General features: G+C 39.3%; 1 protein-coding gene and 1 long non-coding RNA gene across 4 annotated transcripts in view; one reads left to right on the top strand and one right to left on the bottom strand.

Annotated features, from left to right (window-relative positions):
* Window positions 1-10,942, bottom strand: part of LOC114232423 (uncharacterized) — a 51,869-nt gene extending 40,927 nt beyond the window's left edge. For 2 of the 3 annotated variants that reach the window (XR_003618480.2, XR_008556738.1), the window contains exons 1-2: window positions 10,847-10,942; window positions 4,785-5,020 (exon numbers count right to left, since the gene is read on the bottom strand). This is a non-coding gene — a long non-coding RNA (uncharacterized LOC114232423). Of the gene's footprint in view, window positions 1-4,784; window positions 5,021-10,415; window positions 10,519-10,846 lie in introns of all 3 variants that reach the window. The other variant, XR_008556739.1, reaches the window with a different exon arrangement.
* LOC129147080 (protocadherin-9-like) overlaps window positions 1-16,493 on the top strand; it is a 528,066-nt gene that overhangs the window by 151,967 nt on the left and 359,606 nt on the right. The gene's annotated exons all lie outside the window — the stretch shown is intronic.

The following is a 16,493-nucleotide window of genomic DNA, read 5'->3' as shown; positions in this document are numbered from 1 at the left end:
GGCAGCATCACCATGAAAACTAAGATCAAAACAAAACTCTAACTCTGGTATGTCCATATATTTATACTATTATGTACAATATCTGACAAACATTTCTTTAACTCCAACTCAGCTCCACAGACATATGCAATGCATATTATGTGCCAGGCATTGTACTTCCTTTGGAATAGAGGAAATATAAGCTAGATGAAAACAGATATCAAAGGATTACTAGCAGAGCAAGTGTGGGAAGGAAGGAAGCATACAGCAAAGAAACCCTTGGAAGGTGACTTTTAATGATTGACTTGAGTAAAAAATGGAAGGCAGGAAGGCAAAGGTCATGCAAGAGTGTCACAAGCAAAGACACTAGCATGTCTGAAGGCTCAGGAGTCAGAGGCAGTGTGACATGTTCAAATAAATGAATAGGTCCAGAGGCTGAGATTTAGAGACAAGGAGGAGGCCAGTGAAAGTTGGTAAAATTGAAGAAATAGCTGAGAGGTGGATGGAAGCCATGTAATTCTTGTTAAGCATTTTGGGGTATAACCCCAAATGAAAGAAAACCATTGTATAATTTTAAGAAGGAGAGTGATTTACCTGATCAGGGTTGTGTGACTAAGAGACTGGATTAAGTGAAGTTAAATTTCCAATGTAAATAACTGCCCAACAACTTAGTTTTCCTTCTACGTACTAATGAATACTCTTGCAACCATATAAGGCTCTTTTTGAAAATGAAAACTCCAAAAGCTGGAATTCTTGCTTGGCAATATGTCATCTTAACATTGGAGATGAGGAAAAAGAGAATGCAATGATTTAATTAATTAAACATACAAACAGTGTAATTGTAGGAGGCAAACTTATTGTGATAAGTTTTCACAGGGCATGTGGGACAGGTTGAATTACAATGCCTGTGGCTTTGCCATACATTTCTGCAGTGAATGCAATAGTTAATGCTGATGAAATTATTAGGCATAAATTAAATAATTTGGTTGGTTTTCCACCACCTATATGATTTCTGTTTGCAATAGCCTTCTGGAGTAGTTAGGGCCAGTCTATCTGTGGTCATGGGGAGCTGAAGTTACTCTGTGAGCTGAAGTCTAGGCATCTTTTTGAACACCTGTCCTTTTATAAAGTAAAGTTTAAAAGGAGTGAAAGATTATAAGCCATTTCATTAACAGGAATACACAACCCATTAAATGATTCCATCGCCTTATCTATGCTTATTTGTTCAAAATGGAGTAGATGAAAAATAAAACCTTACTTCAAACTATTTTCTGTAATAGCAGATGACAAATTGTGAGAATTTAACCCTTTGCACTTGCTTGCTTTTTTTTTCGATTCCTTTATTCTAATGCTAACCATGTCAAGTCACACTTGACATCCGAGTGCAAAAGGTTAATACCCAGAGCTTTCCTAGAATGTAAATAGTTCACATGTAAATATAAAAAAACACTATGGTGAAGGCATTAAGTAAGAATAACGTCTTTTTATTATCTACTAGTGGCCTGGTGCACAAAATTCATGCACAGGTAGGGTCCCTAGGTCTGGCCAGCGATCAGGGCCGATTGAGGCCTTCCATTGCCAGCCAGGGCTTTCCTTCGTTCTGCGCCGCCCACTGGTGGTCAGAGCATGTCATAGCGAGTGATTGAACTCGTGGTCTCCCGCTTGAACTCCTGAGGGGACACTTTGCATGTTTGCCTTTTATATATATACTAGAGGCCCGGTGCACGAAATTCGTGCACAGGGGGAGGGGTGTCTCTCAGCCCAACATGCACCCTCTCCAATCTGGGATCCCTTGGGGGATGTCTGACTGCCTCTTTAGGCCCGATCCATTGGATCGGGCCTAAACAGGCAGTCAAACATCCCTTTCACAATCTAGGACTGCTGGTTCCCAACTACTCGCCTGCCTGCCTTCCTGATTGCCCCTAACTGCTCTGCCTGCCAGCCTGATCACCCCCTAACCGCTCCCCTGCCAGCCTGATCAATGCCTAACTGCCCTCCCCTGACACCCCGGTCACCCCCAAATGCCCTCCCTTGCATATTCCCTCTTTGTTAGATAGGGTTTTTTCTTTAGCATATTGGACAATCCTAACTGGTTTGGCTCAGTGGATGGAGCATTGGCCTGCAGAATCAAGGGTCCCAGGTTCAATTCTGGTCAAGGGCATGTACCTTGGTTAGGGGCACATACCCACTGGGGAGTGTGCAGGAGGCAGCTGATCGATGTTTCTCTCTCATAGATGTTTCTAGATCTCTATCCCTTTCCCTTCCTCTCTGTAAAAAATCAATAAAATATATATTATAAAAAAAGAAACATTTAAGATTCCTTCATATCTGCCTGGCTGGTGTGACTCAATGGTTGAGACCCCAGGCTGCCACCGCTGGAAGGGGTTCGGGCCCTGGCCAGGCTGAGACCCCAGCCCAGAATGCCATCTAAGCTCAGCCAGGCTGAGACCCCTGCCCAGGCTGCCATCTCAGCCTGACTGGGGATAGCCCGGTGGGGGTAGCCCGGTGGGGGTGCACAGCTCCAGCCCAGGCTGCCTTCGCTGGCCTGAAGATCGCGCATTGGGGTTGCACTGCCCTGCTGGCCTGAGACCCCCAGCCCCCGAGCCCTAGGCCACTTTGCCCCGGATCACGCACTTTGCGCCGGGGCTCGAGGCGGGGTGCTGTCTGCCAGCCTGAGGCCCCCAGCCCCCAAGTCCATGGCCGCTTTGCCCTGGATCACACACTTTGCGCCGGGGCTCGCAGGCGGGGCGCTGTCAGCCGGCCTGAGACCCCCGGCCCCCCAGCCTGTGGCCGCTTTGCCCCAGATCATGCACCCGGCCTCGGGGGCGGGGCGCTGTCAGCTGGCCTGAGATCCCCGGCCCCCCAGCCCGTGGCCGCTTTGCCCCGGATCACGTGCCGGGGCTCGGAGCTAAGAGGACCGTGCACCGCCATCTTGTGGCCATGGGCGCCGCCATTTTGTCACGGAGTGATGGCTAATTTGCATATTACTCTTTTATTAGATAGATATACTAGAGACCCGGTAAACGAAGAATCATGCAGGAATGGGCCTTCCTTCCCCTGGCTGCTGGCACCGCCTTTGCTACGTCCGGAGCCGCCTTTTCACTCCAGCCCGGAGCCACCTTTCCATCTTCCCAGGTTGCCCAGAGGCCCAGAGTGGCTGGGGCAGTGCGGAACACCTGCGTCCCGCCCCGCCCCCAGCCGCTCAGCGCCTGTGTATGCAAATTAACCCACCATCTTTGTTGGGTTAATTTGCATACTAACTCCTGATTGGCTGGTGGGTATCTCGAAGGTATGGTCAATTTGCTTCTTACTCTTTTATTAGTGTAGACTAGAGGCCCAGTGCACGAAAATTCATGCACTGGAGGGGGTGTCCCTCAGCCTGTCCTGCCCCCTCTCACTGTCTGGGAGCCCTCAGGGGTGGGAGGTGACCAGGCAATCAGGGGAAGGTGATGCCCCCATCACACCTCTGCTGCTGCCACTGCTGGCAGTGCAAGCCTCGGCCGGCCCCGGTTACCTGAGCCTCTGGCGGCACTGGGCGAATGGGCAGCTGCCATCTGAGGCTTGCCAGCGCCTCGGGCCAGCCCTGGGTGCCTGGGGGCCTGAGGGGACTGGGGGACTCCAGAGGCAGGTGTATGCCATGTGCCTGCCACCCCAGCAGGGCTGAGGGAATGGGTGCCAGCATCTTGTGATGGTGCGTGCCACCATCTTTGAGGGTGTGACAGTCAATTAGCATATTCCCTCCTTATTGGCTGTGAGTGCCGCCATCTTTGTGAGGGTATAATAGTCAATTAGCATATTCCTTCTTTATTAGATAAAATAGACTAGAGGCCCGGTGCACAGAATTCTTGAAGTCAGGGAGAGCGGGGTCCCTCAGCCCGGCCTGCACTCTCTCACCGTCCAGGAGCCTTCAGTCGGACATCCTTAGCACTGCTGCAAAGGCTGGAGAGGCTCCCACCACCGCCGCTGTGCTTTTCAGCCAGGCCCAGCCTCTGGCTGAGAGGCACTCCCCCTGTGGGACCACTCTGACAACCAGGGGGGCAGTTCCTGCATTGAGCATCTGCCCCCTGGTGGTCTGTGCACATCATAGCAACCAGTCGTTCTGCCATTTGGTTGTTCTACTGTTCAGTCTATTTGCATATTAACCTTTTATTATATAGGATTTTGTCTTATATCAATACATATTTACCCTGCAACATAAATCACATTTTTGAGTTACATGTGGCTGCAAGAATATTTATAAAACATTGCATTTAAATTCATCATATTTCCTTGGTTGAGAAACTTGTTTTGTGTTTGTGGAAGTTTATTTTGGTACTGTGTATTGTGTACTAGTTTCCATGGAAGTAGCCCTTGGGTTCATTTAGAAAGCTATAGAACTTTCAGAATGCCATTAACCAAAATGGGAAATTATAAATGACAATGGAATTTTATTTTATGGCAGTTATCCATACATGAAAGTGTACCCTGAAAAAGATGTAAACTTGTCCAAAAAAATTTTGTGGAATAGCAAACTTCTAGAAAATAAGAACCTTAAGGAGCAAATGGATGTAATACTTGTCTTTAAATTTAAAATACTAAAATATATATGAAATATACTAACCCAAATGAAATGGCTCAGGTTATCTACAGAATAAAAATATAATGAACTACAAAATTAGTTGATTGATTGATTGGCTGCATTTTACATTGCCAAGATCTCATTCATCTCTGTCCCTTATCAATTAAAAATACTTTCTAAATTACCTATAAATAGTATGATCATTAATTACTAAGTCAGGATACACTGAGTCAGCATGTAAGTATACCTGGGTTGTTTCTGTTGCTCTCAGAGCTGTATTCGTTGCAGAGAAGTCCAAGATGGTGCAGTACAAAACTGAAAAGCTCCATAGTGACAGCACACATACGGCATCCATGCTGATGTCAGTTTCCAAGTGCCTTAGACTTGGTTGATCCTCCGTAAATATTTGCCAAAGTAATCAGGAGTTTAAATGGTGAACCTAAACTCGTAAACACGTTCTCTGATTTTTACCCAAAGCAATACCTACAAAGAAAAAAAAAATGAAAACCTAGCTTGATAATTAGAATTTCTTAGCAGTATTGAAAAAGATGTAAAAAAATTAATTTAATGGTTTATCCCATGAATTGTCTACTTTTATTTAAATGGAGTTTTCAAAGATTATCTAATTAAAATGTGTTCAAGACCTTGCTATATATTAGGTAAGGTAATTTTCAAAAGCATTTGCATATGAAAATTATAGAAACTGTTCTTTTAGCATTGGAAATCTTAATATTATATTTCTGAAAGCAATTATGTCTCTATATACTTAGATAACATTTAGATAATCTACTGGGGATTTGCTTTATAAGTTAAATCACTGTAACATGAACATTTCTATATTCATACATAAATGAAGGTTTTAGTTACATTAATTCCAATTTAATAGTTCTCTTCATTTTTCATAGCAATGCAATAATAATTTAGAACAAAAAATTAAACACACATGAGAAGGTTATGTTGAGTAACATAACCTAAAATCCTCAGAAAACCCATTATTGGATCCAGTGCTTTGGCCTGCGAGAGCTTGTGCCTATGAATGCATGTGTTATTACAGAGAGTACTAGTAAATGCAATTGGGTTCAACCTTTTCAAGTTTTCTTTTTTTTAAAATATATTTTATTGATTTTAGAGAGGAAGGGAGAGGGAGAGAGAGATAGAAACATCAATGATGAGAGAGAATCATTGATTGACTTCCCCCTGCACGTCCCCCACTGGGGATCAAGCCTGCAACCCAGGCATGTGCCCTTGGCTGGAATCGAACCTGGGACCCTTCAGTCCGCAGGCCGATGCTCTATCCATTGGGCCAAACCACCTAGGGCCTTTTCAAGTTTTCAATTCCACTAGCCTGACATAAAGATAATATTAGTGTTTGTTTTATAGGTCAATGAATATTATTTTATAATTTTCACAATTAATAAGGACAGTAAAAACCATGGTAAATGTTTTGATAATAAAATTACATTTCAGAATAAGAAGTACCTGTATAAAATGTTCAAAAATATGATAATAAATGCATTTAAATGATTTGAGAAATGGTAGAGGAAAACAATTTGTTTAATTTAAAGTTTTGTTTGAACATAAATAATGTATTATGTATATGACATAATAATTCATCAAAAGTGATCATAAGGAATAGATTAAATATATAAATGCATACCTTAAAACATTTGTTTTACCTTGGAACATATAATATGCAGGCTACTGACCTAGTTTGAATGCTAGCTGGAGCTCTGTCCCTTCTGTTTTATAAGAACAACCAAAGAACTGCATTAACTGTAAATTCTAGATTTTGTTTGCAGGAGTCTTCGAGATTTTAAAAAATATTTCTCTACTTTTTCCATAATTGCTCAAATCAATCTCAACAGAATTTTTAGCCACTTCATGATGGTTTGCCTAAGTACTCAACTTAGTTTCCATTGAAAGAATATTTCTTTGCCTTGCACTCATATTTCACAGGAAGTGCACATTATTTTAATAATAACCAATGAATTTATGTAATATCAGTAAAATTATTAGTGAAATAAACTTATTGAGAACAAAAACAATTTAATGTTGGTAAGCACTTCATCCCACCAGTGGAAGAAAGATCCTGTGGACAGAAAAGTGAGCTATACAATGTCCTGTTAGCTCTGAGCCTTCTGACTGCTTGAGTCTTAGTCAATTTGATTAACAAAAGTATTGTCAAATATTCAAAGAACATTAATCAATCAATAGGGAGCCAGTCTGGAGAGAGTATTCTACTGTACTCAAAATGTGGCCTGGAAATTTTTAAATTGGTATTCTAACCTCTATACACAAACCACAAACATTCATAAAATATGCAGTTCCTAGAGAAATCTAATCCTCCCCCTCTCTATCTGTCTCACACACATACAAGTATATGTATATATAGTTATGTTTATGTTTATATAGTAGATTCATGAGTAGCCCAAGGCCCTCATCTCCTGAGTGGTAAATATCATTAAGGGTTCACATTTTCTGATTACGAATCCAATTTATATGCTATTTTTATAGAAAATTTTCTTCCTCTTATTAAATGTTCTTCCTGTAGAGAGGAAAATTCGGCACTGTTGATAATGTACATGGCATATGTTTTGTACGTGCCTAGTTTCCAATTTTGGTTTTGTTGATTAATAACTATTTGGCTTGGTTTTGCACATGGATTATTGATAATATATGTCATGCCTGGAACAGTACCTGGACACAATAAGTATTATGTATATTTACTATTACTAAGTTACTCAATCACTCTAAAACTGAGTTTCTAAATCTTTAAAATGGTTATTTAATAACATAATGTATATTAAGAACAATAGTGATTTCCTTCAATAATACATAAAATGTTTTATGTTTAGTTTCAGTTCATGCATTTTAAATTATTACTAAATTCTGAGATTTCCAGGTTTAAGGAAATGGAGATATACATCTGTGTATTTCTAAAATTCATTTCTTTATTTTCATTTAATTATATGCACATTTAAAAACACATGACAATCAACTGTAATATTTATTACAATTTTAATGAAATTTAAATGTAAACTTTTTGTAAAAAATAAATTAAGGGTAAAGTGAACCAAGAGAAAAAGCTAAGACCAATGTTTGTACAGTTACAACAGGAATAGGTGGAAAGGAAAATGACAACCATGACATATCAATTTCATAAAATAATCCTATATAATAAAATGCTAATATGCAAATCAACCAAATGGCAGAAAGACTGGTCGCTATGATGTGCACTGACCACCGAGGGGCAGACGCTCAATGCAGGACCTGCCCCCTGGTGGTCAGTGTGCTCCCACAGGGGGAGCACTGCTCAGCCAGAAGCTGGGCTCACAACTGGCGAGCACAGCGGTGGAGGCTGGAGCCTCTCCTGCTTCTGTGGCAGCGCTAAGAATGTCCTACTGCCAGCTTAGGGAGTGGGCCTAAGCAATCAGTCGGACATCCCCCAAGGGCTCCCAGATTGTGAGAGGGCACAGGCTAGGCTGAGGGACTCCCCCCTCCCCCAAGTGCACGAATTTTGTGCACCAGGCCTCTAGTAAATCATAAACTTTCAAAAATTAAGGAATTTCTTATAATAATATAATAAAATTCTCTTTAGAAGATTCTGTTTATGATTGTCTAATTGCAGTTAAAAAAAAATTACTCTTGCTAGTTCTTAAGAAAAATTTTCATTCTTTTTTAAACAAATATTCTAATGCAAAGGAAGTATTTTAAAATGAAACCAAACTATCACTGAAGCAAAATATTAACTGATACATTTTTTAATTTCAAATATTGTGCTGCTGCCTATTTACTTTGAAAACCTTGTAAACATGTTTATATATATTTAAGCCCGTTTACTTAATATCCTAGGTCTTAAAAGAATGAAATTCATATTTATAGAACTTTAAAAAACTAATAAAAACGTTGTTGACATGTGGCTTTTTATAAGTTAACCTAGATATGCATTTCTTCTTATTTCAAGGTACTTAAAATGAAATTTCACATTGATTAGATAGCATTTAAAAAAATTCTATTATCTTAAAATTGCTGTCTGTGCATTGTGTTTATGGTTTTCTAAATTGCTTTATAAAGAAGTTAAGATGACAGTTACCCTGATGGCTGTGCACCCTTTAATGATTTTCTAACCATAGTCAATCCATTAACCTTCAAGACATTTCTGTATCACTATATCTTCTTAAGTTTGATCTAAAAGAAATTTAATCCACATACCTACTTTAAGTAGTTGGAAAATGAATCAATATTGACATGTAAGTAGATGTTTATATTTTGGTAGTATAAGGAAAGCAAATGTATAAATTATGTTTGTATTACTAACTATAATGCATAGTTTACAGAAAACTATGGTTTTTCTTCCACCTGCTGGTTATAGTTGTATGATTCTAACAGTAAGAATATACAGAATCTGCACTCTAAAACATGCATGCTAATCGGTTATACAACGTGAGACACCCATGCACATTTAATTACAGAATTTTCTTTTATTTTGCTATTTTTAGATTCATAAAGAGATGGATGATAGTTACACATGGCAAACCTTAATTTCAATAGCAGTAAGTTATATTTTTTTTAAAAATGACACCATAAATGAAAAGAATCTTATGTTTGGAGTAACAGACCTAGTTGAAGGTATTTTTTTCAACAATAACTTGTCATGTGTTTTTTAGTAAATGTAATCTCTCTACAACTTACTTTAAGCATATACAGGGAGGAGTAAAAGTAGGTTTACACTTGTTTTTATGGAAAATAATACAATGATTAATAATAATAATAAAATGAATAAACTCTGGTTTGTGTGCTCACAACTGTAAACCTACTTTTGCCATACCCCATATTTTAAGTCACCTGAGTACTATGGATACTATTATTGGGAAGGTGTATTTAATTTTTCTTTAATATCTTTGCAGTGCTTCAAATAATTATTTGGTACTTATGAAAAGTAACTAATGTATAAGCTTGATGTAATGGAATAAGATCCTATTATTAATATTATTTGATATGTTTGATTGGACTGCAATGATTACAAGTATCTCTTTTACTATAGAAGATGAGTTATTCAGCAAATCATATTAACTTATGAGGCAAATATTTTCTTACTATTTTTAAAGTAGCAGTGCTAAATAATAAGCCAATAATTTCTCACTATTTTTAAAAAGTAATAATAAAAGTGCCAACTTCACTTGAGATGCCAAACTAAACAGTATAAAATGAAGCTCCTGAAACTGATTCTTCATGCTGTGAGGATTGAGATAAAATATATACATACTAGAGGCACAGTGCACAACATTCATGCACTCTGGGAGGGGGGCAGCCTCAGCCCCGCCTGTACCCTTTCAAGTCCAGGAGCCCTCAGGGGATGTCCAACTGCTGGCGGGGAGTGGGCCTAAGCCACAGTCAGGCAACCTTAGCGCTGCTGCAGAGGAGGGCCACTGCACCCGCTGTGCTCACCAGCCGTCAGCCTGACTGTGGCTGAACGTTGCTCCCACTGAGAGAGCGAACTGACCACCAGGGGGCAGCTCCTGCATTGAGTGTCTGCACCCTGGTGGTCAGTGAGCGTCATAGCAACTGGTCATTCCACAGCTCGTTAGATTTGCATATTACCCTTTTATTATATAGGATTATTAAAAAGTAGCACAGAGATTGACAACTGATAAATGCCCCTTAACAAAATCTTAAGCTACAAAATAAGTTCATATTTTTAATGGTAACTTGTCTAGACACAGTCCAACACTGTTACATAAGGTTGAGGGTGGAGGGGAATTGAGCAATCTGCCTGTTTAAAACGACTATATAATGCTTGAATGTAGACCACAATAATGAAAGTAGAAATGGCAGATACAGAATTTATAGGAAAAAGATAAAAGAAGTTAAATCTCACCTCTGTAAACAAGAAAGCTGGCAGAGTGCTTAACTGACTTGCACAGGAGTAAGACCTTCTGGATGACAGAGCTACAATCAAAAGCCTGTTATCTATGTGGGATCTAAAGAACAAAATAAATGAACAACAACAAAAAATAGAAACAGGCTTATAGATACAGGGAACAGATTGATGGTTGCCAGATGGAAGGGGGATTGGGAAATGGTGAAAAAGGTGAAGGGATTAAGTACAACTGCTAGTTACAAAATAGTCATGGGGATGTAAAGTACAGCATAAGGAATACACTTAATAATATTGTAATAACTACCTCTGGTGCCAGGTAGGTATTAGACTTGTTGGGAGGACCAGTTCATACATTTTATAAATGTTTAACCACTATACCATACACTTGAAACTAATCCTATCTAATAAAGAGAGGTATGCAAACTGACCGTCACTCCGTCACAAAGATGGCAGTGCCCATAGCCACAAGATGGCGGCGCCCAGTCCTCTCAGCCCTGCCGGAGTCCCCCAGTACTGGGGGTGGGGGGGAGCGGCTGCTGAGAGCGGGCAGCGTGAGCATCCTAGCGGAATGCTTGCTTTGTTGCCACAACAATGAGGCAAGTGTTACACCCCAGCCACAGAGTGACCGGGGGAGGGGAAGATGCTTGCGTCGTCACCCCAGCGACAAGGCAAGCATTCCGTGCCCAGCTGTGGATGGGCCTCTGGCCAGGGAGGGAGGACAGTTGAGGGCCATGAGGCCAGCCAGGGAGGGCAGTTGGGGGCCATGAGGCCGGCAGGGGAGGGCATTTGGGGGCGATCAGGCCAGCAGGGGGCCAGTTGGGGGCGAGCAGGCTGGTAGGGGGGCAGTTGGGGGCAAGCAGGCCGGCAGGCAGAGTGGTTAGGGGCAACCGGGCAGACAGGCAGGTGAGTGGTTAGGAGACAGCAGTCCCGGATTGCGAGAGGGATGTTTGACTTCCAGTTTAGGCCCGATCCCACAGGGACATCCCCCGGCAGTTGGACATCTGCTAAGGGGTCCCAGATTGGAGAGGGTGCAGGCCGGGCTGAAGGACATCACCCCCCCCCCATGAACAAATTTTGTGCACTGGGCCACTAGTATAAAGTAATATTGAATGTCAATATAATTGTAAAAAAAAAAAATGGCAAAAAAATCACCTGTTTTTACCATTCTGAAGAAAGATAAAAGAAGGATTAGGAAAGAAAGTAATATTTGCTAAGTGCCAGTTATAGACTCTGCACTATGTATTTCAAATACTACTACATTCCACACAATGTAGACATTATTATGACACCTGCGGTTCAATTTGGTTAAGCCACTTGATCCCTTAACACATCAGGAGCTCCAAATACATTGATGAAATTTTTATCCCCTACCTAAATCTAGGTCTTAAATGTAGATCCTGACCTAACGGGAACATTTTTGGCAGCATGTAAAACCAGAAACATGAAATAACAGCCAAATCAATTACCAGCACAGTCTTCTGAAATTTCTGTTAAATGTGCAACTTCAGAAGCCAGGCATATTTACATTTCCTTTGATTATTCAAAAACATTAAATATAGATGATATTTATGATTTCAACAAAGAGCTCTTGGATAAAAATCAAACCATAGGCAAAAATAAGCAACAGGTTTCTGAAAATGAAACACAGCTCTTTGTCTTATGTGTTTATTGAATTTTATTTTTTAACTTGGATAAATGAAACACATAAAAATCTACAAAATGTTTCCCGGCCTGCGTGGCTCAGTAGTTCAGTGTTCACCTATGAACCAGGAGGTCATGGTTCGATTCCTGGCCGGGTTGCGGCTAGATCCCCATGTAGGAGGCAGCTGATTGATGACTCTCTCTCATCACTGATGTTTCTGTCTCTCTCTCTCTCCCTCTCTGAAATAAGTTTAAAAAATTTAAATATACAAAATGCAGTTAGAACTTGATCATAAAATCTTCAGTGTATTGTTTTTAAATATTTTATCTTTTTCCTTTAAAAAAATTAATGATTTCAGAGAGAAAGAGAGAGAGAGAGAGACATAGAAACATCAATGATGAGAGAGAATCATTAATCAGCTGCCTCCTTTACACCCCCTTCTGGGGATAGATTTGGCAACCCAGGCATGTGCCCTTGACCAGAATCGAACTTGGGACCCTTCAGTCCACAGGCCGATGCTCTATTCACTGAACAAAACCAGCTAGGGCTAGTGTATTTTTATAAATAAAAAATCCGAGCCATCAAAAGTGTAAATTTCTTATTCCTACAAAAAATGTATCTAGTTTTCCAGTAACATTAAACAGACTCCACAATAATTAATATTGGAAAAGTAAATGGGGATACAAATAATGAAAAGAGTTAAGTTCAAATATTATCAAGACTGATTTAAAATGAAATATCCTGGTAGATATAATTTAATGGTAGTCCACCTTAGTCCATTGAAAGCATCAGTTAGCTGCATTTTTACATCTAAACTCAATGTAGCTTTCATTTCTTTATAATTGAAAAAGTTGTTTGTTGAGTGTTTTTTTATATAATTTTAGAATATGATAGAGAGGTGAACTAAATATTAATGAAATTTAAATGACTTATATTAAATGGAATAATTTATTGTAGCAGATAAATGATTTGAACTTTTACATCCAATATTGTGTATTTTTTTAAATACAAAAGGAAAATAATTATCACATTGTCCTAATCCTTATTATTATGTTCCTTTGATCACCTTCATATTTAGTGAACAGTTTCTACATTCCAATTTACAGTGTGTAGAAAAAAATATAAATAGCAGTTTTTTTGTAGGTTATACTATAGTACAATTTCAGAATATACCACAAGTTAACATAATGGTTTTTCCATAGGGCACATTTTGATTTCCCATCTATATTCAATCATTTTTTTAAAATATGTTTTTTAAATTGATTTTGAGAGAGAGAGGAAGGGAGAGGGAGAGAGATTTAGAAACATCAATGAGAGAGAAACATTGATCTGCTGCATCTTGCATGCCCCCTGCTGAGACAAAACCTGCAACCCAGGGCATGTGCCCTGACTGAGAATCGAACCAGTGACCTCTTTGTGCATGGGTCTAAGCTCAACCACTGAACAACACTGGCCAGGCGATTCAATCATTTTAAAATCAATTAGATGTAAACTAGAAATTTATTCTACATACATAAGTGTTGTCAATATAAATTGTTGACAAGTGATTATTTTTAGCTTATACAATAGCGAGTCAAACAGAAAATACATTTTTCATGTTTAATTAAGCAAAATAACTGTGATCATTCCTTTAATAATCCTATATAATAAAACCCTAATATGCAAATCAACTAAAAGGCAGAACCACTGGTCCCTATGAGGTGCACTGACCACCAGGAGGCAGACGCTCAACACAGGAGCTTCCCCCTGGTGGTCAGTGAACTTCCACAGGGGGAGTGCTGCTCAGTCAGAAGCCGGGCTCATGGCTGGCGAGGATAGCAGCAGTGGCAGGAGCCTCTCCCACCTCTGTGGCAGTGCTCAGGACCCCTGGGGGATGTCTGACTGCCGGCTTAAGCCCGCTCCCATCCCCTAAGGGGTTGTGGACTGCGGGAGGGTGCAGGCCGGGCTGAGGGACTTTCCCAGTGCATGAATGTCATGCACTAGGCCTCTAGTAGTATCAGAAAATGTTTATTTTATGACTATGTGTATAATTAGAGATTTATAAATCACTCTCATAAAATGAGCTGCATATATTCTAAAAGTTTTGTATTATCTGTATTCCTTACATTAAACATCTTGTTTGATAATGAGAAAATCTGTTGTCTGACATTTGAAGAGATTCCAGAAGTTATAAATTAACTCCCCATATTTTTATGTAAAAAAATGTATTAATATATACTCTATAAATAAAATATACAAAATTTAGTCCCTATTCTAATTGCCTATATGTATTGATAACAACAGAATACTGTAATACCATAAGCTAATTTGATAGTGAAGGAATGGTATAAGGAAGACATATTAATTGCAACTATGTAACTATTTAAATAAATAACTTATTAAAGTAACTGTTATTAAATAATGTAAATTTTTAAATGAATACCATGTAACATAATTTTTCTAGATATTTGGCTTCTGTAGTGATGTCAACCATTGATGTTGAAAATAGGTGCTGTTTTCTAGGGCTGTTGTAACAAAATATTAAAATTGGGTGTCTGGAGCAACAGAAATGTGTTGTTTCACGGTTCCTGAGGCTAGAGGTCGGAAATCCAGGTAGCAGCAGATGGATGGCATTCTCCCTGTGACTTCACACAGTCTTCCCTTTGTGCGTGTCTCCATGTGTGTGTCTGAATCTGTGTCCAAATTTCTCCTTTTTATAAGGACACAGTCATATTAGGTTAGAGCCCACTCTAAGGACCTCACCTGAACTTGGTCATGTGTGAAGACCCTGTTTCCAAATAAGGTCACATTCACAAGTGCTGCAGATTGAGATTTTGATATTTCAGAGACACAATTTAACCTGTGAAATATGTCATACACATTCATTAGATGACCAAATTTTCCAGAAATAGTGCTAAATAGTGTTTGATATATATCAATGTGTGGGAACAGCCAGTAACAGGTGGCATGTTTTCTGTTTCAATTGGTGTCATGTAATTCCCATCATTCTTCCCACTTAACCGAGTATCTATGCTCTGCCTTGAGATACATTTAAAAAAATACATGCAACCAATTTGGTAAAGATTCAATATTTTAAAAGATGCTGCTATAAATTTTTGGATCCCAACCCATAATTAGGATAATGATGTTCGTGTAGCTTTCTTTTCTCTCAAATCTCCACTCTTTCCTTTTTTTACATACATTTATTAACTATCGATTATGTGCCACACTTTTATTAGGGATATATTATTATACAATATTTATAGAAAATGAACAGATTGTTTAAATTGTTTATTTTATTTCAAATCCCCATTTATTTTATTTTTCAATAAATATTTATTGATACCTCCTATAATTCAGCATTCTATAAGGTATTGGTGAAATAAGACCAGTAAACTCACTGCCTTCACAGAACTCATATTCTAATAATGTGGCAGATTAAAAAGAAAATAGAAAATAAATCACTTCAGATAGGGATGAGTTATAGAGGGGAAATAACACAGGGTGGTGGGAGTGTGCTGTTAGGGAGAAGTTTGAGGACAGGACTAATTTACAAAGAGTCAAAGCAACCCTCATGGAAGAGGTGTACTTTGGCTGTTTGTAAGAGAAACTAAGTAAAAATTTTCCAACACATGATTATGTGTAGTGTTCTCATTTACACATTACAGGTATAAAGTACAATTTTCATGAGAGGCGATTTTCCCTCCCACTGTACTTGAGAAGAGTGATACTGCACCAGCCTGTGGACTGAAGGGTCCTGGGTTCGATTCCTGTCAAGGGCATGCAGGTTGCAGGCTCGAGTCCTGGTCGGGGCATGTGCAGGGGGCAACCAATCAATGAGTCTCTCTTACATCAATATTTCTCTTCCTCTGCCTCTCCCCCTTCCTTCCACTCTCTCTAAAAAAAACAATGGAAAACTATCCTCGGTTGAGGATTAGCAAAAAAAAAGAAGATTGACACTTGTAAAATATGCCTGATAATTAAAAGACTTCACTACCATTGTTTATTTCATGTAAATGCTTTAGCTCAAGCAACTACTAGCTAATTCCAAATAAATATCTTCTCATACCTTTGTTATCTTCCTGCTTTTCTTCCCACTTCACCTTCTTATCCCCTATCATTATTTGGATCTGGGATGTTGGACAGTGGCTCAGGCCACTTGTTAGGAAATACTGCTGTAACACCTCTGAGGACATCGGCTCTAGTTCTGTCAACTTGGCACAATTCATGGGTCTTCAATTGGCTTCATTATTTATTGTTTTGTAGAACAGTGACAGGTTACTTGGCTCTGAAAAAAAGAAAAAGATAGAAGGCTATTCTCTGCCCCAAGGACATGCAATTTAAGTTAGACAAATCAGACATAAAACACAATGGTGAGAAACTGGTTCATTTTCCAGGTGGAAACAACCTGAATTCACTTTCTTGTTTGTGGAGGTGGCAAATTTACTGATACA

Source organism: Eptesicus fuscus, chromosome 8 (assembly GCF_027574615.1).
Source record: "Eptesicus fuscus isolate TK198812 chromosome 8, DD_ASM_mEF_20220401, whole genome shotgun sequence".
NCBI lineage: Eukaryota > Metazoa > Chordata > Mammalia > Chiroptera > Vespertilionidae > Eptesicus > Eptesicus fuscus.
Note: the sequence above shows the minus strand (reverse complement) of the source record. Positions and strands in the feature narration are given on the sequence as shown.